We start from the raw sequence: 26738 nt of genomic DNA, 5'->3' as shown, positions 1-26738 counted from the left end.
TTTCTGAAGATTCACTGTAGAATAGGGCATTACTGTAGAATAGGGCATTACTAAGACACACATGTGCATGCACACACACACACATTAGTGATGAGAAAATATATACAGCCACCAGCCAATCTAGCCCACTTCCTACCAGGAACTCCAGAAGCCTCAAGAACCCACTACCAGGCTGAAATTCCGCAAAAGAAACAGCCAGTTCCGGTGGGGGAATGATCATAGCCCAACTCTTTGAAACAACTCCTACCCCATCATTCCTACCAGCCATCAGAAAGGATTGTGAAGATTTTATATTAAAGGAGGGTTATAGACATATTTTCAGACCAGCTAACATAGAGGTAAGAATACCCAATAACCTTTGGGACAGGACAAAGAAAGAACTGTTTAATGAAGAAGAATGTTCACGTCAGGAATTTGGAAGATGAGGTTGCAAAAATAGGTCAGAACCTAATAATAGAGAACCTTTAAAGCTTAGAAAGGAAAGCTCAAAGTTTCTCTTGTTGGCATGGGAAGTGAGTAAAAGATTTATGAGCTAGAGAAGGGATCAAACATTAAAAGGTATATGTTTTATATATACTTTTTAAGGAGAAAGGTACTACTTTTCTGGTTGGTAATGATGGGATAGACTGCAGTGGAAGGACGACTTAAGACAAGAAGCACAGAAAACAAGTTGTTGTGACTGCCATGAATCATGCACAAGGGCTGGTTATACCATAAGGCTAGAAATAAGAGATCTTCTTAAACTAAAATTACATGAGTGTTTTAAAAAATTACTTTTACTTTTCATTAGGAACAAGACTCAATCATACATAATAGTAGAGAATATAATAGAATAACCTCCCAAATACCTAATACCCTAATTATCAATATTTTGTCCATCTTGTTTCATTTATCTCCCTCCCCCACCACTGTTTTTACATGTTTAATTTTTTATTTTGAAATAATTTCATGCTGAAAAGAATTGCAAAACTAATTCCAAAAATGTCCATACACCCTTCAACCAGATTCCTCACATGTTAACATTTTGCCACACTTGTTTTAATATTTTCTACCTTTCTTTCTCTGTTCTTCAGATTATTTCTCTGTGTGTCTCTCATTTTATTGCTCAAATTGTCCCAGATTTGGTCAGTGAGAGCCCCTGCAAATTGGCTCCTATATTCTTCTGACATTTCCCCGTCATCCTTTCAGTTCTTCCTTATTTCTGACACAATACATTGTTCCATGCTCATGTTCTACTTTCCATGCCGCAACCCTGGAATCAAACATTTCTCCAAGCACCTCTGGTTCTTTTTGAGGAATTATGTGTAGAAACAAAAATATGGGCATTAAGTATACTGATTTTTGCTGCTAGGCTATCTTAATAAACATATCTAGAAAAAAATATATAGATACTATGTAGTTATATCAATAACTATATGTATATCTATTTCTATGTATAAAATCAAGAGTTCATACTGAGACCTTCAAGTCCAATCCAATACCATAGGATTTATTCTAGCCTTACTCCTTTCCTAATTTTAATCTCCTTTTCTAACAGTGAAAAACCTGACTGTTATTATCCACAATATAGCTAAAATCACACTTATAATGAATTATCTATAGAATTCACTGGTAGCTTTCTCTCTTTGACCTGGCTACACTTGGTTTCAGTAGAGAAGAGGAAGAAAAATGCCCACAGTGAACAATAGTTGACATATATATTCCCTACATTTTCCAATACAAAGGCAAACATAGAGTGAAATGATGTTTCCAGGGCAGTTAAGGACTAGTAACCTCACATGTGTCCTTAGATGGGAGTTTATTTTCTCAGACTAAGTCTGGGCTTGACATTCCAGCTGCTTGCCCTTCCACTGCAGAGGGATATGAAGAAGTCTGCCACCAGCCGCTAATGGAGAAAGCAGCTGCCTCCGGAGAGAGGATGAGCCACCCTTTCCAGTCCCCCGCCTCCCCAAACTTCTCCCCATCACTGCAAACACAGCCTGCACAACCACACACAAATGAAGGGAAAAGGACCCCTGTTTGTTGCTAGGAAATCCTACTGGAAGTGAGAAAAGTCTCCCTGTAAGCAAATTCTTTTTTAGCCATTTTTTCTTTTAAATGGCGATTTGCATAAACAATAATTGGAGCCTGATGATTTTATTTGTGAGTGGTTGCCCATGTGGATTTGTGCAGTTTCCTGAGGTGGGTGAGTGATCACATTATTTTAGGAAGTTTGTTTGCAGAGTCTTAATTCATTGATTAAACACATGGTTACTGAGAACACTTTGTGTGTCAGCTACTGTGTTAGACACATGAAATATAGAATGGAACAGAGCCTCAAGAGCACATGGTATAGTCACCAGGAACAGAAGTAGGGCCTCTTTTCCCTAGGGGATAGACCATTTCTAATGGCTTTAAAGCAACCACCTGATATGGTATGATGTAGGTAATGCTTAGCGGCTTTCTCTAATTCTTAAGTATCTCCCTGGCACTTCTCATGATGTCTCAAGTTCCATCATTAGTACTTTTTGTGATTCCTTCCTAAAAGCTTTGTGAATTTCTTATAGCATTTCGTATTGGTATAAACACTTCGGCAGGATATTTGTCTTAAATCATGATGACAGATGACATATTATTGATATTATTTAGCAGTAAACTTAGGGCAAGGTCTTATGAGTAGAAACTCATAAGAAGGAAGGCAAGTCAGTTGGAAGTTGAGGGCAGGGGATCCTAGCTAACACCATCAGCAATTTCTTAATCTTCTGTCTGTAAAAACTGGTCAGCTGAGAACAACAGTTGGTTCCTCTTACAATATATAACCTGAAACATGTGTTTTGTCATTCCATCCAAAAAGGAATATAAGCAGTGTCATCAGCTGCTGTGAAGCAAGAACAGATTCGAAACTTAGATGCAGGTCCTTTCCCCCGCATAATTTAAAAGTGATTGCTTTTCATATTTTTTCCCCCAAAACTATACAATGAACCTTTATCACTCTGCTTTCATAATAAGGTTAGGAGGGAGCACTCCAAAGGGAAGACCTAATACCACAGCATGTGTTGGTTAGGATTCTTGATGGCGGTGACATAAACACAGCTCAGCCAGCTTAAGGAAGATCTACCTGCCAAACTGAAAAGAATATAGCCACAGCTCTGATGGAAGACGATGCTTCATGGTTCTCTCAGGTTTCTGAATTTTTTGTGAGTAGAGGCAATGACTGACTTTTTAAAAGGATGTTTGTATAGTGAACAGTCACTCGAGGAAAGAAAGGCTTATAATGGAAAGGCTTTTAACTGCCCATTATAAAAATCTGGATTTCCTAAACTCAGGGTTCCTCCTCAGTAATGCATCTCACTGTGAGTACAAGTGCCTCTTGGTCCTCTATACATCACCATGTGGGAAATGGGACTGGAGGCACTGGCACCCTGGCTACTGCTATTGTTGTGAGTAATAACACCCTTTGTCTCTGAACCAAGTTTCATGTCTTCAACTAGCATCCATGAAACTGTGGCAAGTTCACTTGTTAGTTTGCAAGCAAAGTAAAATCTCAGACCCTTCCCAGAACTTGTCAACTCAAAGGATCAAAGTAGATACTAACTACCAGAACCAGGGTCTCTTAAGGACTTAAGGACTCTCTCTCACCATCCCTTATCCATTTCCGTCTATTCCTGTTTGGCTTTGGTCTGTAGACAGAAAAGAGAAATGGCTTTTGTTAATCCCAGATTTATAGTCTCTCGGCTCAGCAGCTGTCTGTGTATCATTCCCAGAGAAGAACTCTGATTGACTTAATTTGGAGCATGGCCCCCAGGATCTATCTTTATTTGACAGGTATACCCATGACATATTCACTAAGAGTATATTTTTGGAACATGCTCTTGAACATAAAAATTCTTGGGAATATAGCTTCTAAAAATATGAACAACTTAATGAAGAAAATGTTAATGTCAATTACTTATATTCAAAACTTTACACTCATATGCCCTTCAATTTTACCTCTCTCTCTCACCCTCATTATTCAGCTACAGCAGAGAGTTGGGAAAGAGAAATAAAGCATTCCTAAAATGGCGGTGAAGAAGGTAAAATAAAACTAACTATAAAAGTTAGAAGAAAAGTAAATTCTGTTTACTTTTGAAATGGTCATTGCGAAAGTGGATCATTCTGCAAGTTGGTTCTGGACAAACTCATATAGAACCCTCCTTTCCACTCCTGCTCTGACCCCTGCTAATATTAACTCCTCTTCCTTCACTCCCTTATTACTACACGTGTCTATTTTCCCAATAAGCTCTTGAGAGAATAGAGATTTCTTCTTATGTTTCACACAAAGTATTTTCTACAAATAAAACTTTTTTAATGTCCACAAAAAAGACTCTTACCAGGCTCTTCTTGTAAGTAAAAGGTCTTATAAAGCAGTGGTCCCAAAACTTTTTGGCACCAGGGACCAGTTTCGCCGAAGACAATTTTTCCACACACCAGGGCAGCCAGGGATGGTTTCAGGATGATTCAAGCACATTAATTGTACACTTTATATATTACAACGTAATAATAATAGAAATAATGAAATAATTATACAACTCACCATAATGTAGGATCAGTGGGAGCCCTGAGCTTGGTTTCCTAAAACTAGATGGTCCCATCTACGGGTGATGATAGTGACAGATCATCAGGCATTAGATTCTCATAAGGAACATGTAACCTAGATCCCTCGCACACACAGTTCACAACAGGGCTCATGCTCCTATGAGACTCTAATGCTGCCACTGACCTGACGAGGCAGAGCTCAGGCAGTAATGTCAGTGATGTGGGGTGGCTGTAAATACAGATGAAAGTTTGCTGATATGCCTGCCCTGCTGCTCCCTGCTGCTGTGCAGCCCGGTTCCTAACAGGCCACAGACCGGTAGGGCCTGGGGGTTAGAGACATCTATTATAAAGGAACACAGGAAGACAAAAGATCCCCCAGATGCTGATTTATATTGTTCTAAACAATTCTTTCCCTCTAGTTTGAAAGAAAGAATTGCCTAAGTTCCAAAGACTTGAGCAGACTTTATTTTCTTGCTCATTAATTCTCAGTTTTAAGAAACTGTTAAAAAAAATAGAGCTCAATTAAACTAATTAGAATAAAATTTCCTGTTAAACTATGTGAAGATCATTGAGGTCATATTAAAATAAGCTCTGTAACTTCTATTTGAAAACACCTTTCTTTGCTCATGTACCTTCTCCCGCCAGTTTTTCCCCAAATTGCTTAAATACTGAAATTTTTAATGAGTCTTTGTTTAATTTTGATATTAAATGGATGGATATAGCTTGGTGTTTTTTTTGTCTGACTCTTCATACTTATTGCTGCCTTTTACCTTGGTAAAGAGGCAAGAGAGGCCAAGGCCTTGAAATGAGGACTCTGGACAAAGACGAAAGAGCCAGTTTGGCTTTTGCAGGGTCAGTGAGTCATGGTACAGTCACAGATCCCCACGGGCTCAAGCCCATTGGCAGGCCAGCTGAGCCTCACCTTCTGTAGAGGGTAGGCCAGCCAACTGGATGACAGTGGATTAATACTACTAGTCTTGGTCTGTTTTCCTTTAGTGGAGTGCTTTGAGTATATATATATTTCTTAAATCTGTTTTCAAATGACGATGTAGCTGATGGTGATTTTACAAACCGTTACCATACTTACTAGAATGGCCTTAGGCAACGTCTTTCACTTAAAGCATCTCCTGACTACTTTGAACCCCCGATTTCCCTGTAAATTAAATACTTAAATAATTCTAATTATGTGACCTTTTTCTAGGAGATCTATATCAGCCACATTTTAAAAAATAACATGGGACAATTATGGATTACATTAAGTCAGACCTATAACATGGGACAATTATGAATTACATTAAGTCAGATCTATAGATGTAAGTTTCCGGAGCACTTGGAATTGATTCCAAGGACAACTCCTATAATCGACCCAACCATCTTTTCCTACAATGGATAGTCTAGTATGTGATGTGGTGCGGGGAAATCCCAAGAGATACCTTCTGCATCTGCAACACAGACATCTGAAATGCTTCCATAGATGACATACTTATCCATGGAAGTATATTGTTCTTATTGACAGAGAAAATAAAATTCTGTTTGGGCTGGAAGGCTTTTTTTAATCACCTCAGTAAACAATAGCCAAGAAATCAGTGTGTCTCATCTTCATAGATTTACATTTAAGAGCTTTATTGATTTTGTATGATCTTAAAATTCTGAAGGCCTGAACAAAAGAGATATCTTATTTTTTTTACCAGTGTAACTAGCCACTTAGAATATTTTGATGGTAGTACAAACCAAATGCTTTGTTCTGGAATAAATAAATAGCTTTCTGAGAGTTCCAAATTTTGGCTAATTCTTAATCAAAGCAAGCACAGTCTTTTCATTGACAGTGGAATAGAAATGTGTTAGCAAATATTAAACACATCAATTATCATAGTTTGCCATTCTTAGAGATAGCCAGATTTATAAAATATTCTAAAAATAAGCCTCACAGAATTTTTAAGAAGCAAATAATAACAACAAAAATAACTGGTTGGGGAAAAAATATGTAGTTAAAGAGAAGAAACTTAAACAAAAAGAGGAGGAACAATTCAGTACTCATGATGAACTATGAGAGATAGTTTTCAAATGCTCATTCAGTTAAATCAATATAAATTCAATAATTTTTGCAAACTAAGAAATCTTAACTAAAGGTAATTAGTAAAGGATGAGCCTAACCTAATAATAATCAAAAGTTTTGAGGAATGGACACAAAAGAGAAAACTAGCATATTATATTACTCCTTTTTAAGATTGCATATAGAGTTCATGTATTCTTCCCTGTCAAGATTAATCTGGACATCCGATGAATATTCTCAGTAAGTATTGTTTAATAATACAAAGGCAAGAAAAATATCTTTTGGCCAGATAATATGAGACTCAATTTGCTTAAATACTACTTAATAAACCATCAAAAGAAGCTAGGTGGGCTGGAATGAACCTTTGTTTTCCTGTATAAATTTGTGCTAAACTTTGATAAGATATTGATATTTTTATAGGCTTAATATTTGTGACTTTTAAAAAGTAGAGGTTGTTTCTTCCCTAATGTGGATTACGGCATAGATAAATAAAGAGGAAATTAGTGAAGAATTCTTATCTGATTGTGTAGACTTGTTCCACATAATGCATAATTACAGTTCATCACAATTGATATACATAAATCAAATTTTATTTTTGCTCTTTCTTGTTTTCATTATACTCTCTTTTCTTCTTCTAAAATCCACTTTTCTAGATATGTATCCTCATTCCTATACCCCCAAAGCATTTAATTAGCCAGTCATTATACCTTTACATTGGGAGCACTCATTAAGGGAGGAGGTGAGGCCTCTGAATGACTGAAGAATCCATAGTATTTCCTTCCAAGGTAAAATCTCTTTGCTCCCTTATTGGACTTAAGATTCTGTGCCAATAAGCATGTGTGATAGGGAATTGCTGAAGCTCATTGGGTAGAATGACCCATGTCTGTCAAAGCAAAAATGCTGAGCTCAGATGTGGCAGGCAGATAGTGTCAAATCCAGCAGGCCACTGGATAACCCTTTCCTTAGTGGCCTATGAAGGGAGGCCGATTTCCCTTCTGCTTTCTGCCCACACACATGCTATTCTGTTATCTTCCCTCATCTACTTTATAGAATACAGCTGCCCATCAGATAGCACTGCCCTGCTAAGCCAACCCAGTCTTCCCCAGTGGAAATTTTAGAGCTAGTGATCTTATTTTCTAATGAAAAGTAAGACTTTAAACTCTGAGTCAAATACAGGCCCTGGGTATGTTTTTCTGGGGCAGCATCTTCTGGGTGCATGTGTATGTACCTCTCACACCTGCACATCATTGCCTTTCCCAGTTCTAAGAAGAGGAAGCCAAACTCCACATGAACACTGGGCTGAGAAACAAGGCAGGGAGAACAGACAAGCCCTGGTGAGGTGTCTCTAACGCCAGGGCACACATGGTACCCTGGGCTGTCCAAGGGAGGTGTGACACTGTTTACCAGGGAGAGTGGCTGTGCAGCCTGGCTCCCTACGCCCTGTCTGGCCTATGAAATTTGATCTAAATCACAGAAGGCAAAAACATATTACTTTGACCACAATTCACATTCCGTAGGAGGAGACAGGATTAGAGCATTTCTATTCTTGCCCAATGCTGCTAAATTTAAAGTCAATTTAACTGTTCACTGCAGTCTTCCCTCAAAAGACCAAAAGCAAGCCTCATTTTCTGATGGCAAAATGCTCTGGAATATCATCATGAGCTGTGTTATTGTGCAAAGGAAGATGACAGGTCACAAAAAAACCGTCTTAAGCTCACAGCCAAGGCTGCTGCTAAACACCACCACTTATGCCTTCATTCTTACTCTCATCCATTTATGTCTGAATGTATGTATTTAAACAACAATTTCCTAAGCTTGCATTATATTAGAATATGAAGGTGAATGAGGCACAGTCCCAGACCTTGAAAGGCAAACAGTCTAATAAAGACAGGCACACACATAAACAAATAGAGAAAATTCTCCATCAAATTAAATCTGGGGTGCTGATGGCTCCCCTCTCCTTTTCACTTCTGCATCCTCCCTCAGCTACTCTCTAGAGTCTTTCATTTCCTGTTTACTCAAGGACCCTCCTTATTATTTGAAAGGCAACTCAAAAGTAACTCTAGCCTTCCTCTTTCAGGCAGCCCATGTGGATTTACCAGGTGAGACACAGGAAACATTTTCCAATTGACTTCACAATTACTTTCTTCTTTTTCAGTCTTCCTCTCTAAGCTTGAATCTCCACTCTCCTCCCCTTTACAATTTTTTAAACCAACCTTATTCTGTGACAAATAATTTCTTTAGGTTATATTTAACTTCTTGAAGATATCAGCATCTTGACTAGTTTTTCAACCTTCTCGTGCCATTTGGGATTTTCAAAGACTTCTATAGGCTATCAAGCTTCTGCGGACTCATTTACATTGACCTCATCAGATCTCTGTGACAGGCGTCTACTAGGAAAGCTCTTCTTCCTCCATTCAGCCTGAGATCAAAGATCCCTGGAGGGAAACTGGGCAGAATTGTGGTAGTTAAGGTCTTTGTTTGGAATTAACTTTTATTTCTGCTGGCTCACTAGGCTGAGGGTACTAAATCCTAAGGGTTATTTTCCTACCTCTACTTGAAATAATATTACATAGTATTATTTTATATAGGTGAAAAGGCGAGACTCTAGGTCTAAGGAATGGCTCTGAGCTTACTGCTCCACCTGTACCTGTATGATCAGTGCCATCAGATGAAGGAACTCAGGAGCCTTCTTCATCACCTCCTTCCTCCAACCTTACCTTAGGGGACTGCTTGAAGACTAGTGAGCATTCCCTTTCTGTGACATCACATGCCTCCACCCCTCAGCTCCAGTGGCTGAAACAGGAGGCTAAGCATCTCTTGGGCATCTAGTATTTAAAGCTCTTTGCTCATTTCTGTATGTGTGTCCTCTCCCCAGAAGAAAAAGATGGCAAATCATCATTGAAGAGGGATGAGAGATTGAAGAACTAGAGTTAAAATTGGGGTTTGGGGAGGGTTACAGCTTAAGGAAACTTGAGAAATGATCTCTTAGAATAGAATCCTAGGATTGACTAAAAAGCATTTGCCCAGAAAAAAAAAAAAAAAAAAAACTAAGGGAAAGAATTTAAGTTACTTGGAGTTTTCAGCAAAGAATTTGACGATTCTAAACTGTGGTGATCTGTACCCAGGAAGGAACAAGTCCCTGGCCTGGTCTCCTGCATCCCGAGGCACCTGAAACAGGAGACTGAGATCCCAGCATATTGAAATTACATTAACTGACATGTTATTTTCTTTCCATGGAAAAATTACAGCAAGGAGATTAGGGTATGATTAAGTGCATTTCAAAGGAAAATAAACATTTATTGCAATAAATAACCATAAAGTAGATTTAATGATACTTTAAAAATACTTTCATAAATTGGAAAAACAGTGAAACTTATTTTTCACCATGCCTGTATTTTCAAAGAGCATTATATCAATGATTAGAAATCTTCACCACTAATTCAGGGGCTGTATTGATTCATGGCATGGCCCTCAGCTGACCACCTCACATCTCTGTGAATCCAGGTCTTTCTCTGCAAAATGAGATACTTCTTTTCTACTTTCTCAGAAAGCATATTCTGAAACAAGTAACACAATAAAAGGTTTTATCTCTTAGAAAACATGATGCTCAGATACATTTTATTTTTATACACAACCTTTTTAGCCAACAATTCTAAGTATACCCTCGTTGTAACTCCCTGATGCAACATGCACGCAGGCGCACACACACACACACACACACACACACACACGCACACAGAGCAAGAAGTTACAACAGATCCAAATAAAGTTACAGAGAAAAAAATATTGGAATGGGAGACCAGACTCAATATCAGTTCAATAGAACACAGTATATTTTAAACAATAGCACACTTCATTAAGTCGAGATAAACACAGGAGTTTCAAAATTTAGAGCAGGCAGCCACCAATATATTACCCCTCCACTCTGTGGAGCCATCATACTGTCCATGAGCCATCTCAAAATATATCATCAGCTTCCTTGGCAACATTCTCCACACCAAATATGATCTCTCCTTTGCAATGCCCTTTCCGTGGGTCTAATATACTGTACCATTATCACCTAGTGTTTATTTATAAGCTGCCAGTCATCACTTCTGGCTGGAATGTCAAAAGCTCTGTCTGGAGAGCTTTTGAAAAATATCTTTCCCACCATCCACCCCCAGAAATTCTAGTTAAATTGACCCTAGATGGGACAGAAGAAATCTGAGTTTACAAGGCTCACCGGGTGATTCTAATGTGCTTGGGATCAAACACTGTGGTTGAACAAGAGAGAAGCTTTCACTTATCCAAGTGGAGAGAGTGGAAAAAAATGTACTGATGCCCCAAATATGTACCTCAACTTAAGGAATCACTCTTATGCAAGACAGGCACAGCTGTGTCCCTGATGGCCCAATGTGTCACTCATCATGTTACAAGTGAAATTCTGCATTTAGTTCTGTGCTTTTGGGCAGGCTGACCACATAATTTATCCCTCAAACTAGGACACTTTTGAGAGTGAATTGCATAGGTAGAACCAGCCAAACTGGGACACCCTAATTATAATAATGAGCCACCCTAATTATGGGAGATCTTTCTAATTGGGAAACATTTACAGACTTTTGGGATACAACTTATTGCCCCAGAACAAATTAGTTTTCTTATTTGTAGAATGGGAAGAATACTACTTATCTTACAAGTTGGATAGATTTTTAAATGGAGACATATATATGAAATACGTTTGTGAACTTTGAAGTGCTGTATATATAAATTCTATATAATACTATTTGAGCAAAACAGTTGCCATCAGAGAGATGGCATGACTAGAAAGTGTTAATATAGGAGAATTGACAATTATTATTCAGGACCCTCTTTTCTCCTTCAATCCCACTGCGAATTTGGAAGGCAAGTGAGCCAAAAGAAGAAATCCACAGACCCCTGTCAAAGGCACCCATTGTCCTGTCATGGGAGGTGTTACACATCTAACATGTTAGCTGCCTTTTGCCGAATATTCTGGCACATATTTCTTAGAACATCGAAGAGAATTTACAACTGCAGGATGATAGTCGCAAAAGTCTTTAGTAACCGTAACCATTACCAAACCTACTATGCTTTACAGATTAAAAGACAATGTAATTTGGAGAAGGAAGGGCCTTCAGAGATACTCACCACTGCTAGCTTTATTTCCTTGGTTGTTTCTTAACCTTTCTCATTCTCAGTTTCCTTATGCAAAAATGGAGAAAATGATGATCTCTTATCCTAAGGTCGTTTGAGGATTGAAGTGGAAATATTAGTGTCTAGCACATGGAAGGCACATAATAAATGACAGCTATTGCTACTATTATCATCACTATCAGTTCTTGATCTGTTCAGTAACCCATGAAGCAAACAGTGCAGAAATAGCTCTAACAAAAGCAGAAGAGCAGCAGAGGAAGAGGAGAAAGAAAAGGATAGTCATTCTCATTTTGCAAATGTGGATGGATACTGAGGCTTGGGTTTATTAATACAAGTGGCATGTCCTGTTGTATCCAGAGAGCATGCTTTACATAAGCCTGGCTGAAGGATCTCATCTGTTGTGGAGCTGCACATTGATGGCATAGCACAGCAGGTGTCACACAGAGCCACAGACCCATTTATGGTAACCATCACCTTCCTCTCTCCTGTGGACCTGTCCTTTGAGGTTATTTTCTTAACCTTCCTGGCCATGCACATTTTACATCCGCATCATGCCATCCTTAGCATTTAACTGTGAGGTGGAATGTATCCCAACAGGTTTAGATAATTTATTTTCAGTGCTAAAATGTTTTTATAACCTAACCCAGATTAGATGGAGCCTTTTCCTCTTTTCCAATGCAAGACAAGCAATTGAAAGAAGTGGATGTGTTATTGCGGGCACAATGGAGCCACTGAACTGCAGTGCAAAAATGCAGTAAGAGATACAGATGGAAGAAGAAGAATGTCAGGAAAAGACAGCAGAGGTTCCATAGCTAAGGTCAGAAGGGACAAGGAAAGAGTGCTCCTTCTCTGCCCTATCCCAGAGAGATAAGCCAGGTAAAAGGAGGGCCATTGAGTTGAAGCTTTATGCAATCTAGGGTTCTTTGCTTTGGGAGTGGATGTATGCCTTGCAAAGAGGAGATATTCCTGCCTCTACTTCTTGGGAGGAGCTGGGTGAATGGATGTTGTTGCTAACACCCCATCTGCCTGGTTCATGGGTTTCTATATCTAAGTCTTAAAAGATTGGTGAGTTTAGCAACCAAAAGTTTGTTATCAAGGGCTTGAGAAGAACAAGTCACTAGATCATTGTAAATAATCTTTCATTCTTAACTAAACTTGAAATCCCAAATCTCAAAATAAACATGAAACTAGGCTTCCTATGTAGCACGGTGCCCTATAATTTTCAGCTCACTAGGCTCTATAAATTCTAGCTTTTGAATTCACAGGCAACATTCGGATGGGTAAATGAGTTCACTTGTCCTGAGATCTGGCTGCAAGATTTGGTACCTGATATGAACCTAAATCTGAGGATAGTGTTGGGAGAAACCTTCCTGACCCCAGTCTTCATTTCTCCTTTGCCTATTATTTTACTTGCATATGGTTATTTAAAAGCAGCACATATTGTGGAATGTGAATCTCACCATTTCTGATGGAGTATTCCTTTGATAAAGAAGTAGGGTAGGCAAAGCCAGTTAAACAGTCAGCTTGGCGGACTCCAGCAAAAGAGCTATTAACAAAATATTGAGATCTGTGGAAAGATAAAGTCCATAGAGTTGAAGCACTGACCTCTACACATTCATAATCAAAACATGAAGGTAGCAGAGTTTAGGATTTGTTTAATATGCTCCTGTCCTCTTCTCTCCCTTTCTCTTATTTCCTTCCCCTTTCCTGCCCCGTTCACACCACAGACACATACACAAGACCTGGATGATAGCTTAATGGCAATTCCATACCCACTTTTAATCTATTCAAATTACCAGGTTCCCCCTGCCATATGCCAAGGTGCCAGTGAGCTTTCTGGTGCCACCCAGCAATTCAGAGTGGTTATGATGGTAAGATGAGAGCTGTGCCTCTGCTACAGTTGGCCTCACAAACTCCCCTTGCTTATGGCTTCTTAACTTTGCAATAACAAGCCCCTTGGAGAAAAAAAAAAGCCAAGGAATGAAGAAGGGATCCCAGACTAAATGTGAAAAGAAGAAAATAAAACACCCATTTTCAAATCATAAGACAGGAAAAAACAGGGGCAGGAACTTGTTGTTAAAGATATTGTTTTTATAGGACTCGTGGCAACTAGAAATTCACTTTATGTATAAAAGACAAGTACATTCATTGATTGGAAACTGCATAAAAATTACAGCTGACATTTCTGTTTTCTTGTTTTAATTTTTAATTACAAATTCATTTTTGTCTTCATAATATTTTCTGTGATTTGGTCATTTTCTGTTTTGACTAGTGAAAGATTCTCCTACAAACTCAGAGTATGAATTGGCTGAATTGTACAAGTGGAATAGAGGAAAAACTCTCCTTCACTCACCCTTTTATATTTAGCCCTTTCTTTTACATGGCCCTAAGAGAGCTACCCGAATCCTGTCATTATCAAGTATAAGACCCTTCGCAATTTCAAGGGTAGCCAATGTCCCACCACACTTTCAGACCCCATCTCAGTTTCTTCCTTGGTGTCCCTCTCATTTAACTTCCTTTGTTTCCATCTCCTGTTCTTTCCCTTGGCAAATGTTGATGTGCTAGGAATATAGCAGTGAAGAAACAGAACAAAAATCTCAGCCCTTATTTAAATAGGTGAGACAGGCAATAAGGAAAATAAATACTTACAATATATTTTGTTTCATGGTGATAGGTTAAGGAAAAAATGAAACAAAAAGCTGAATGGTTGTTGTGTTTGCCTGGATAGATCGAGTCGTTAAGGACTTCCCCCTTGAGTAAAGCAAGCCCTATCACTACTGGTGGTCAGAGGGCAAGTGATGTCAGGATGCTTGTTCTTTTATTATGTCTCAACTGACACACAGGCAACTTCCAAACAGCTGCTTGACACCAGGTCAAGGAACAGTGATCTTATTTAATGTGCTTTGTGTTCACGGTGGCAGGCATCATGAGGGAAGTAAAAAAGTAACAGAAATAAAAGACAACTTTGCTTTTATTTTGAAATTCCAAATAGATTCCACTTTCTTGAGGGTAGAAATCAGCAGTATGAATCATTATATGCTTTGAAAACTTGACAGAAACCATGCTGTAGAAAAACTGTGCCACAAGTAGGACATCAGAAAAGGCTCCGTCTAGTAGCTCGCTTATGATCTATGATCTGAGCTTTAAAACACGTGACATGGGTGACTGGAAAAGGACATTGGAGGTGAGGGGAACAGCAGGGCTCTATAGTCCTGGATTCCTCAATGGAGTTTTAAAATAATCTATGAGCCAATGCATTTGGAGCTCCAAGATAATTTCCAAACTTGTCTCCAACTCTCTCTGCTACTTTCACCCACCATACATTGTCTCCTTTCTTCATGCCTAATTTTCTCTTTGGTAGTTTGGATAATTATGAGTTCAGTACTCAGGATCATGTTCTTTTCAACGTTATTTTCCTAAGAACTTCATGAGCACCAGGCTCTTCATAGGCTACTGAAATTAGGAAAGCTCTGACCCTCCACTCAAGGAGCTGCTACGCTGGTAAGTGAGCTAACAACTATCCAATGATGGCATATAATGCTCACTCTTTCACAAAATCTGTTCTCCCTTGTTTTGTTTTCCCAGAAGAAGCTGCATTTCCAGTCTGCTTTGTAGGTATAGATAGCTTCAGTTCTGGCCAATGAGGCATATTCCAGAACTCTTCCATAAAATTCATCTTTAGTTGATTTCTGCTTCTGGTACAAAACCAGCCTACTTAGCACAAATAACTAGAAACTTAGGCAAAATACATAAAACAAATCCTTCAGACATTGAGAGAACAGGCAGAGTGGGACTGTGATCACTGAGAAAAGGAAAACAGAGGTAAAGCCTACTATCGCCCTTGCTTTCTGCCTATATAGACAATTTCTGGAAGATGGCAAAGGGAGGAAGATCCCAAGAAATGCAAAAGAAATGTTGCTAAGCTGAAAAGACAAATACTGAATTTGTGGGAGGACGAGACAGCCAGAATTTGCAGGGCAAATTATTGGAGAGTAACAATTTCTGCAGAGAAATATGCATAAAGGCCCCCTTAAGTATGCATGGATACAACAAAACTCCACAAAGCTGCACAAATAGTAACTGCTGAGGAAAAATACTATGGGAACTGTAACCTGAACAACTCCTAGAGTTTAAGCAAGGTTAAGAGATACTCAAATCCCTTCCAGCCAGAGCTGAGAAACCCCATTGAGCCTCAAGGAAGTCGGTAAAGAACCTAGAGAATCGTGTGTTGGTAGTTTCACTTAATTAGCCCTAGAGTTAGGGCTACTTTGGACAACCCTAACAAATCTTAAAAACAAGTTTTGAATGCATTAATATGATTTGCAAGTAACTTAATTGCCTAACAAGACAAATTTAAGCCCTCCTTAGAGAAAAATAATAATTAACATGCATTATAACATTCATAATATATTTAATAAAAATTCACTAGACAAGCAAAGAAACACTATATTACCTCAAAACAGAAGAAAATAAGAAGCAGAATCAGAAGTGACAGAGATAATGGAATTATAAGAGAATAATTTTAAATTAACTATTATAAATGTTATCAATATTTCCTAAAGGACAAGATAGTCATAATAAAGAAATCAATAAGAATACTTCCAGACATAAAAATACAATATCTGAAATAAAATTTTTCTGAATAGGATTAATAGTAAATTGATACTGCAGAAGAAAACATCAGTAAAAATGAAGACACAGCAATAGAAACTAAATTGAAGCACAGGAAGAAAAAGAAGAAAAAAAATAAAGAGACTCAGTGACCTGTGGGACAATATCAAACAACCGACACATGCAAGATTGTTTTCTGAAAGGAGTTGAAAAAAAAGGTGCATAAAATTTTTTTGAGTAAATGCTGGGGTCTGACCTGCAGACCCAGGCTGCACAGTAGATGAATAACATATTCAGATACCGATATAAAGTGAAAGAGTGGCTAGGGAACCAGGCCACTCACAGAAAGAGTTGTAGCAGCTGCACAACCTGACTAGCTGGCCCTGTGGGCATTTATTCAGCACAGATTTAATGACAAAGGCTTTGAGTCAACACACTTGTGGATAATTAATGTGGTTGCCTTCCCCAGAGAGAGCAGTCCTACAAATGATTGGTCTTAGGACCACATGAGTCAACAAGCTCTTTAGATAAACTCCCTTACATTCCTTTGTACCTACTCTAAGCTATTAGCTCACGGTAAGAGGATTAGGCTGTTTTCAGCCATAACTCTCTTCCCAGGCTTTTACAAAACCTTCCTGCCTTCCAAGGTTTGCTTCTCTTTCCTATAATTTCCTCTTACAATTTTTCCCACCGCCGTGACTGAACTCCTACATCTCTCCCTTTCATTTTTAGCATCATGTTTTGTTGGAGAGTACAGATGTGTGCAGCAGCAGGTCTGTCAGGCATGGTGGTTACTGCTCGTATTCTGGCTTTGCATCCTAGAATTAGTAAATAACATAAGACAAACATGAGTATAATTTGCAACATTCTTTTCCAATCAAGGAGTGACTTGTAGTGTTACTTGGCAATTTAGTTTGATGTGTGCTGTGACTAAGGAACCCCATTGGGGGTATGTTAATCCCTTTCCGTTAAGCAGTTGCACTGTTAGAAGCTGGGAAGGGGGTGTTTGTCAAAGTAACAGGGCAGAAGAAACGTGGATTTAAGAGATAAGTCCAATAGAGTGTAGCAGGTACTGGTTGTAAGCAGAGAGAGAGAATAAAATAGGAATAAATTATTTGGAGTGAATGGTGTGTTTAAAGCAAGATTTGCTTAGCCTTCTGAGTTGTCTTCTTCAGCATTCTGTCCGGGGCCTGTGTCACCCACAGAAGCCGCATTGTCTGGGGCTGCGGGTCCTGTAGGGTCATTTTCTTCATTTCTGGTACTGGGTTGGGTCCTAGCCATACCATAATATGGTTTGACGCATCGTGCTGGAATCCAAAGAGGACCTGAGGGGGTATGAACACAAGCATATCCTCTTCCTCATGTTAGCAAATCATTTGGACCATACCATTCGTTACTGTTTACATCTTTCCATAAAACTGCAGGTTTTATGTCTTGAGAGGTTTTAGCAAAGTGCTTTTGTGACAGCTGATTGAAATTTATCATCTAAATTTAAAAAATTAAGCGGTGCTCTACACATTCAGAGAAACTTCTCTAGAAACAAACTATAGAAATGATCCCTGACAGTATAGTCTTTGGGTAAGTTGAAATTGTTATAGTTAAGTTTCTCCAATTTTGGTGGAAAAATTGATGCATTTGGGTGGCTTGGTCAAGCAGTGATGTCATAATCCAAAGGTCTGCTTGATCATTGCCGTAAGCCAATGGGCCAGGCAGTGAGCTGTGGGCTCGAATATGTGTGATAAAAATAGGATGTGTACGTTGATCTAGCAATTGCTGACGTCGGAGAAAAAGAGCACGTGGGGCTGGCTCCAGAGTGGACTTAATTAGTGCTGCCTCGATGTTCTGCAATAAATAAACAGAGTAAGGCCGGGTGTGGTGGCTCACGCCTGTAAGGCCAGCACTTTGGGAGGCTGAGGCGGGTGGATCACGAGGTCAGGAGTTCAAGACCAGCCTGGCCAAGATGGTGAAACTACATCTCTACTAAAAATACAAAAACTAGCAGGGCGCAGTGGCAGGTGTCTGTAATCCCAGCTACTCAGGAGGCTGAGGCAGGAGAATGGCTTGAACCTGGGAGGCGGAGGTTGCAGTGAGCCAAGATTGCACCACTGCACTCCAGCCTGGGCAATAGAGTGAGACTCTGTCTCAAAATAAATAAATAAACAAACAAACAAATGGAGTAAGTAGAGTCACTAACAATATTGATGAGCTGAGCAGAAAAATTCTCCAAAGCCAGTATTAAGGCTCCAACCTCAGCTCTTTGATTGCTAGTAAACCCAGATCAAGTGAAGGAATTACGTGGTCTCCACCAGACGACCACTTTTCCATGTTTACCTGAGCACCAGTAAACAGTGTTAAAGCATTAAGTATGGGGGAGAGAACTACTTTTGTAGGCATAATTACAGGAGTACGAGATAAGAACTGAAGCAGTTTGTCAGCAGGGAGGGTATGTTCTAAATGGCCTGTGTCATCAGCGAGTGGTATCTGAAGATCTAAAGAGAGGGGCAATACTGCTTAAAATTGCCTTTTACTCAAAGGAATTCTTATGACATCAGGGTCATAACCTAGCAACTGATTGCATCATCTGTGGCCTGAACAGATGACTTTACTAAGTAGCTGGATATAGGGAGAGAGTGTTTTAGTCCCAGTATGTGAGCAAGAAACCCATTCTAAAAAGTGCAGTCCTGGGGTCATCTGTCCTATTAACCCTGTAGGGGAATGTTTAGTGGGGAAAATAAACAACTGGACAGAATATTGGGTGTCCATGCAATCCATTTGCCTTTGGGAAATATCTTGCTCTATTTCTTCAATTTTCCTTTTTGCTGCAGTGGTCAAATACCTGGGAGAATCCAGGGCTATATTGCCCTTTAAGATAGAAAACAGATTTTGCAACTTTTTGCAACTTATCAGTAGATATGCCCAAGATGGGGCAAAGCCAGTTAATATCACCCAATAATTTTTTATTATCATTTAAGGTGCATAAGATGCTAGTATTTAATTTAACCTTTTGAGTTCTTACTGACCGGGAAGTTAGTATGTACCCAAGTTATTTCCAAAGAGAAGACATCTGTACTTTTTCAGGTGCTGTGATTAAACCTCTTAGGTATGTATTCTTTATGACAGAGGTATATAAATTTACAAGTACTGGCACCTTCGGGGCTGCTAATAAAATATCATCCATAAAATGAATAATCTTGCAATCAGGAAATTCTTTTCTACTGGGGAGCAAAGCTTGCTTTACATAATACTGACACATGGTAGGACTGTTTAGCATCCCTCGAGGAAGCACTTTCCAATTAAATCAGCAAGCTGGCCTCTCATTATTGATAGCTGGTATTGTAAACGCAAATTTTTCTCTGTCCTGTTCTGCTAGGGGAATAGAATAAAAACAGTCTTTTAAGTGAATAATGATTATAGGCCATCTCGAGGTATCGCTGCCGAGGACAGAAGGCCCTGTTGAAGGGGACCCGCAGGTTGCAAATTAGCATTAATAGCACATAAGTCATGCAAAACTCTCCATTTACCAGAATTTTTGGGAATGACAAAAATGAGCTAATTCCAAGGGCTGTTTGATGGTTCTATATGGCTGACTTTTAATTGCTCCTCAACTAATTCATGGCCTCTTTAATTTCTCTCCCTTCAGAGGTTACTGTTTTACTTAAATTGGACTTGAAGAGAGTCACCTTAGGGGTAAGGGAGAGATAATAGTGGCCATTATTAGAAAAGGGTTTTTTTTTAATTCTTAAATTTTACTTAAATTTTAGCAGAGAATTATAATCTGGGACATCACTTGTATACAAGGAACGCATGAAATTTTGCCATGGGCCACCTGCAGAGCACAGTGGTGTGGGTCCCAGGGTGGCAGCTGCATTGTGCTTGCTTAGGCATGGCTTTTTGTCTGCGCCACTCTCTCCCACTGCCGCCAGGTGGCTGCTGCTGGCCGGCCAGACCCTGTGGGCCCAGGGCACTGCGAGCTTCCCTGCCCCTGAGCCTTTTCTTCCGCCCATAGCCCACTTGGCTGCGTGGCTCTGGCCTCTAACGCCTTTTTAAAAAGGCATTTTATAAGCATTTTTATAAGCATTAAAAGAAATGGGTTTATATACCTGATTGCCTGTTGATCTTGCATTACTGGGCAGGCTAAGAGCTCCCCTTCTAATGCCGCTTGCCTAAGACAGGGTCCCATAGCTATAGTGTATCCCTTGTCTTTTATCGAATTTATTGGAGGAGGGGGCTCAGGCAAAACCTCTATTTCTTGTTATTTTTGCCTGGAAACAATGGGGCTGAGGGAGACGGAGGTGGGAAGGTAGGTGATGGTTCTTCCTCCTTCCCCTTTTGAGGCTCTTGGGTGTATAACAGGACCCGGGCCGCCCTAACTAAAGTCCATAGCGTTTGAGATGATACTGGGACCCATTACCCTTGTGCATGTTGTTGTTTAAGATTTCTCCCCACTTGTTCCCAGAGCTCTACATCTAGCCTACCTTCTTCTGGGAACCATGGGTTATGGAATACAACAGTTTGCATTAGGTCCCTTAGTTGAGCCCGTGAAACCGAGCCTCCACTAGCTTTAAGCAGTTGTTTCAATACTTCTATATACTGTTTAATGACAACACGTTTACCAATTAAATTTTAATTTCTGATTTTGAATAGTATAGAGAAATATTTATTTCTATAGATTTATCTTTATCTTGCTGACTTCCTAAACCCAATTATTAGTTCTAGAAGCTATTTCTGTAGATTCCAAAGTATTTTCTACAGAAATAATCATAATGTCTGCAAATTAAGATCATTTTGTTTATTAGTTTTCAATTTAGTTGCATTTTAAGTCTTCTTTTTTGCCTTGTTATGCTGACCAGAGCTGCCAATACAATAATGAACAAAAGTGGTAAGAATAAACACCCTTGACTTTTTCCTGATCATATAGGGCAAGTATTCAGCGTTACACCATTAAGTGTCATGCTAGCTCTAGATTTTCTACAGATGCCCTTTATTAAGTTGAGGACATTTCCTTCTCTCCCTAGTTTGGTAAGAATTTTATTCAAAAAGAGCATTACATTTTTGTCAAATTATTTGAAAATATATATTGAGATTATTTTATGTTTTCCCCTTATTTTGTCTATTAGTATGAGCTGTGGTTGGGGATAATTGACTGCAAAAGAACCAAAAGAGCTTTTCTGGATTCATGAGAATTTTCTGGGTCTTGGTTATTGGTGGTATCTGTAATCGAATTGTGAATTTACAGTGTGTGCATTTTCTTGTATGTTATACTTTTACACAGTTTATTTTAAAAATACATCTGGATTGCATTCTTGTCACCTTACTTTGTTATATCTTCCCCCATTCTGCTGCCTAAAGTTTGTGCATAGTGATCAGAGCTCTAGCTGCCATCTTACACCTTATCATCTGATATGAGGATGAGAGCCATGGATGCAAGGAATCCTAGTCTCTGAGAGCTCTGAGAAACTAAGCTGCCATATCTAGTCCTGCACTACTTCTAGATTTTTACCTGAGAGAAAAATAAGCCTCAAAAATGTTAACCTACTGTTACTTTTTGGCAACCCTAATTTTAAATACTGAAATAACTGAGTGCAACATGGTACCATAAACATTTGATGCAGAGGAAGTACCAGGAACATTTAATAACGTTCATGATGAGTTATAACTAGTTGGGTTTCAGTAAAAACACTGGTGGCAGGTGGTGGGGGGGTGGGTGGCGGGGGAAGAGAGAGAGAAAGATTTGAAGTGGACCTTAGAAGTGAATATAATTTTAGTAGGCAAATATCGGGGAAACCAGCCCCACACCACCCAGTGGGTACCCCGAGTCTGGCAGAGACAAAGGAGTTAGGAAGAGACAGAATAAGCATTTAAAAGGTGGGTCCAGGGGACTGGAGTGTGGGAGGCTTGCTCACAGCCCAGAGCTCTTGAGCTCCACCCAATTTATTGGTTTACAAGCTCTTTGTTCTTAGGGTAGATGGAAGGGTGAGGAAGGGATGAGGAAAAGGATGAATCAGTGAAGGAGAACTCATGAGTCATTCGATAAGATGTATAGCAGTGGCGGTTTCTGTGAATTTCCTTGAGCAAAGGCATGTGTCTAAACTACTTAAGATCTTTAACTTATCCGGACTGAAATGGGTGGGAGCAGGTTTCAGGAGGAGCCAAGATGTTTGATTATACTCCACTGCTTCAAAGGAGTGTTATCTGCCTGAGCAACCTGTGGAAGGCCGCTGAGCGATTATGCTCTCAGGGCATAAAGACATGAAGGCAACAAGGAGACTTTTCTCATTGGAGGCTGCCCATGGCTTCCCATGGGTGTCTCACGCAGGGGAGACCAACACAACTGGCACCCCAGAAACTCTCTTTCCCACAACAAATGTGGTAGAAAAGCATTCCAGGAAAAAGACTGTCATTAAAATAGGTGCATAGATGATGAGAGGTAGAAGCATTCAGGTGATGTAGGGGGCATATTGGAAAATAAAAGGACAAAGGGCTAAGCAGTTATGCTGGAGTGCTCTGGAGAACCTGACTGGAGAGCTGGGATTCATTAAGCTGTAAGAAGTCAAGAAAGGTTTCTGGGCAGTGAAGTAATAGGTAAAATTAACCCATGGCAGCCCAGAGAGAAGAAGCAGAATAAATTCAGAGAAAGCAGAAAGTATGCATAAGAAGCAAAACATTCAGTTTAGCTAAAACCTGAGATGTGTTGAGAGGAGTTGGGTATGGAATAGAATAACAACTTTGAATTATTGGCTTGGTGTGAACTTATGTCTTTAAAAAACATAAGTGATTATTTCTGGCTTAAAATCAATTTGCCTATAGAATGATATAGCAGTTATATATTAGAATTAGTAAGGCAGTGTGGATGAAAATACAAGATTTGAGTCTATTAACATAGTATAGACAAGAGAAAATAAGAATCAGGATCAAAAAAGAAGGTAGGAAAGTTTGTGTAGTAATGAAATCAGGACTTGGAGAATGATTATATGTGAGGGACCCTGGGTAAGAGATGAGTCAAGGCTGGCTTTGAGGGTGCAAGTCTGAGATAGTCACTCAACCAAGAATGATGCAACAGAGGTAGTGACTTTCAGGATATAATTCCTCCATCCCACCCTGGGTTGTGACACTCTTCTCTAGAGAAACTAAATTATTCTGCCTATGCTGATACATGGAAAGAAGGAGAGAAGTGTAAAATGCAGAAAATACTATGATAAATATGGGAGACACAGGGTAATCGGAGTTTCAAAAGGAGAACAGATTTAAAAATAGGGCAATGTTTGAAGAGATAATCACTAACAATTTTCAAAGCAATGAAAGATACCAAGCAACAAATTTAGGTAGCTTTACAAATATCAAGCAGGTAAAAATTATACAAAGAAAATGTCACATAAGTATATAATACAAAATAAAAACATTCAAAACAGAAGACAATTTAAGTCTGACAGTTGACTTATTAATAGAAAAGATGGGAGTCAGTAAGCAATGGGAGAATTTCTTCGAAGTGTTGAAAGAAAATAATCACCAGTGTAGAATACACTTCTATCCCAATTGAATACATGCTTTGAAAAGGAAGGCAATATAACCTTGCTGGACAAACGAAAACTGAGATAATCTATCATTAGTGAAATAGGCCAAAAGGAAATAATAAAAGGTCTTCTTCAGGCAAAAAGAAAGGATGCCAGATGGAAGAATTATAATGAAATAATTAATGAAGAAGACTATAAACAACAAAAATATGAGCCAATGCTTTTCCCACTGTGCAGCTTTCCCTCTCTGTACTTTACTAGTCCATATAATCAGCTCCACTGGTAACAGCATGCACATTGATTATCTCTGCTTGCTCTATGAAGTGTCAACCTTGGTGAACCCTTACTCTAAATAGGTATGTTTTCCAGACTGTTAGGAATATATATCTTTTAAAATACTGAGATATTTTAATTGTAACCATTTGAAATTGACACTTCCAAACACATAGTATACATTTCTGTTTTTCATAAAAAGACATGGCAATTGTTTATTTTGGCATTATTTTATAAGATAAGGATGGGCTCATGGATGGGTATAGTGTGATTTTTCTCCCACATTGAGTAAACTAACACTTTCATTTATGGAGTCACCTGTCACTTTAGTCTATAAGCCTACCTCTAATAGCTTCTCAGTCTATAATCTGATATTTCTAACCTGCTGTGGAATCAGAAAACAAGTGATCAGGCTTATTATCTGCTTGTTTATCAAACCTACAAATACTAGATGCAATATGAATTTTTTGGAGGGAGAAAAGTGGCAAGCTATTTCCAATTTTTTTTTTTATAAATTAGGTTTAATCTTGATAACTAAACTTTTAATATCTATTATTCATGAATATTTATACAAAAATTATCAGTGAAACAGCCACTGGAATTAGAAAACACATTAGAGTAAAGAGAATTCAACATTATATTAAGAAAATAATACATTATGACCAAGTAGGATTTATTCTAAGAATCCAGTGATAATTGAGTGTTATGAAATTCTTTAATTCAGCATATTAATAGATACAAAGAGGAGAAATATGTAATAATTTCCACAGATATTGACAAGGTGGCTGAAAGAATTCTCTAATCATGCTAATGAAGCATTAACATGATTAGAGAATTCTTTCGACCACTTTGTCAACATTTGTGGAAAAGGAAGCAATAAGAAGTTCTTCCTTAACATGATTAGTCCTCAACTCAGCATCTCACTTACTTAATGGGGAAATACTGGAAACTTTCCACTAAAATCAGAAACAAGACAAGGATGACCACTATTCACTACTATTCAACATAGTGAGAGAGATATTTACCAATGTGATTTGGCAAAAGACGACAGAGAAATAGAATTGGAAAATAAACAAAATGACCTCTATTTTCAGATCATATGATAGCATATGTGTACAATTCAAGAAAATGATAAAAACTCAAGAAACAGAAAATGTAACCAACATAAAAAATCACACTTACAAACAATAACCAGTTGGGAGGTATAATGGAAGGCAACCCCCATTTACAACATCAATAAAAACAGAACGTACTTAGGAAAGACAAACCTTTCTGAGGAAACCATGAAAACACACACCTGTGAAGAATGCAAGTAGACTCGAACAAATTTTTCTTTTTAATACTTTTAATTTTAAAATCTTTAGATATTTAAACATAATATTTAAAACATTTAAATACAATTACTAATTAAATATTAATATTTATATATAATAATTTTAGTAGTTTGAAATTTACTACAACACTTCTATACTTAAACTAATGTCACTGGCACATGAAAGACAGACCAAATTGAACAAAATTAAAAGTCCTAGGAACATGTAGAAATAGTCCTAGGAACATGTAGAAATTTAGCATAATGCTATAAATTATATGTAATGAGTTTCTCTGAGTTTCTAAAATGATTCTAAAACAATTTTATTTGCATAAAAAGATTGAACAAAAGAATGAGTTCTGTGGGAAAAGAAAGTTAAAAATATAGAATCACAGTAGAAAAGGAAAAATTCTTCAGTGTTTGATTGGATTATAGAAAATATAGACACATAGATGTAGACAGATTCTATACAGCGGTAGATGTAGTTATTTCCAAGCTCTGTCAACTGCAAGGGACTAAAGGTAGTGATATCCGTTAGAAAGAAGCATAGTTAGTATTTAGGTCCTGACATCTAAACACTATTTCATTTTTTTCTAAAAGGAACTAATGATTCTTGGAGAAATGCTAATTCTAGGATTAGAGCAAGAAAAGCTGGCAGTATTTTTGAACACAAAGTTTTGGTGTTGTGCCAAAAATTAAAGGAGTGCTCAAAATCTGATGGGGCTATGTTGAAATGACACAGGAATAGCTTAAAGGAGCTTTTCACTGACCAAATTTGGATAATTTTGAGCACGAAAGTGAAATCTTTCAGTAATATAACATATTGAAAAAAAGGTGAATTCATAAGTTGATACTTATCCAATAAACAAGAACAAATGTACAAATGAATGAGTGGATATAAGAAATGGGAAAGAAAACCCTTATTTATAGAACAGAGCCAACTAATAATGGGTAAGATAGACTATGAAAATCTTCATTTTCCAATTATTGTAGTCATAATTGATTATGTAAAGAATCATCAATGGAAGCTAAAATCATCGGTTAAAAGTTTGTCAAGAAACAGGATATCCACTCAGTCTCAGATTATCAGTTATCAATTACATAGCAGGAAAGATAACATTATGAGGAAGAATTTGTTTTTAATTTTTATTTTTAGTTCCAGGGCATATGTGCAGGATGTGCAGGTTTGTTACATAGGTAAATGTATGCCATGATGGTTTGCGGCACCTATCAACCCATCACCTAGGTATTATGCTCAGCATGCATTAGT

The 26738-nt window shown here is 38.3% G+C and overlaps 1 pseudogene; it reads right to left on the bottom strand.

Moving 5' to 3' along the window:
- Window positions 1-17848: 17848 nt before the first annotated feature.
- On the bottom strand, window positions 17849-17947 carry LOC112129305 (small nucleolar RNA U3; annotated as a pseudogene).
- Window positions 17948-26738: the final 8791 nt, after the last annotated feature.

Source organism: Pongo abelii, chromosome 16, assembly GCF_028885655.2.
Source record: "Pongo abelii isolate AG06213 chromosome 16, NHGRI_mPonAbe1-v2.0_pri, whole genome shotgun sequence".
In the NCBI taxonomy this organism is placed as follows: Eukaryota; Metazoa; Chordata; class Mammalia; order Primates; family Hominidae; genus Pongo; species Pongo abelii.
The sequence above is the reverse complement of the archived record's forward strand: the minus strand, read 5'-3'. Positions and strand labels throughout refer to the sequence as shown.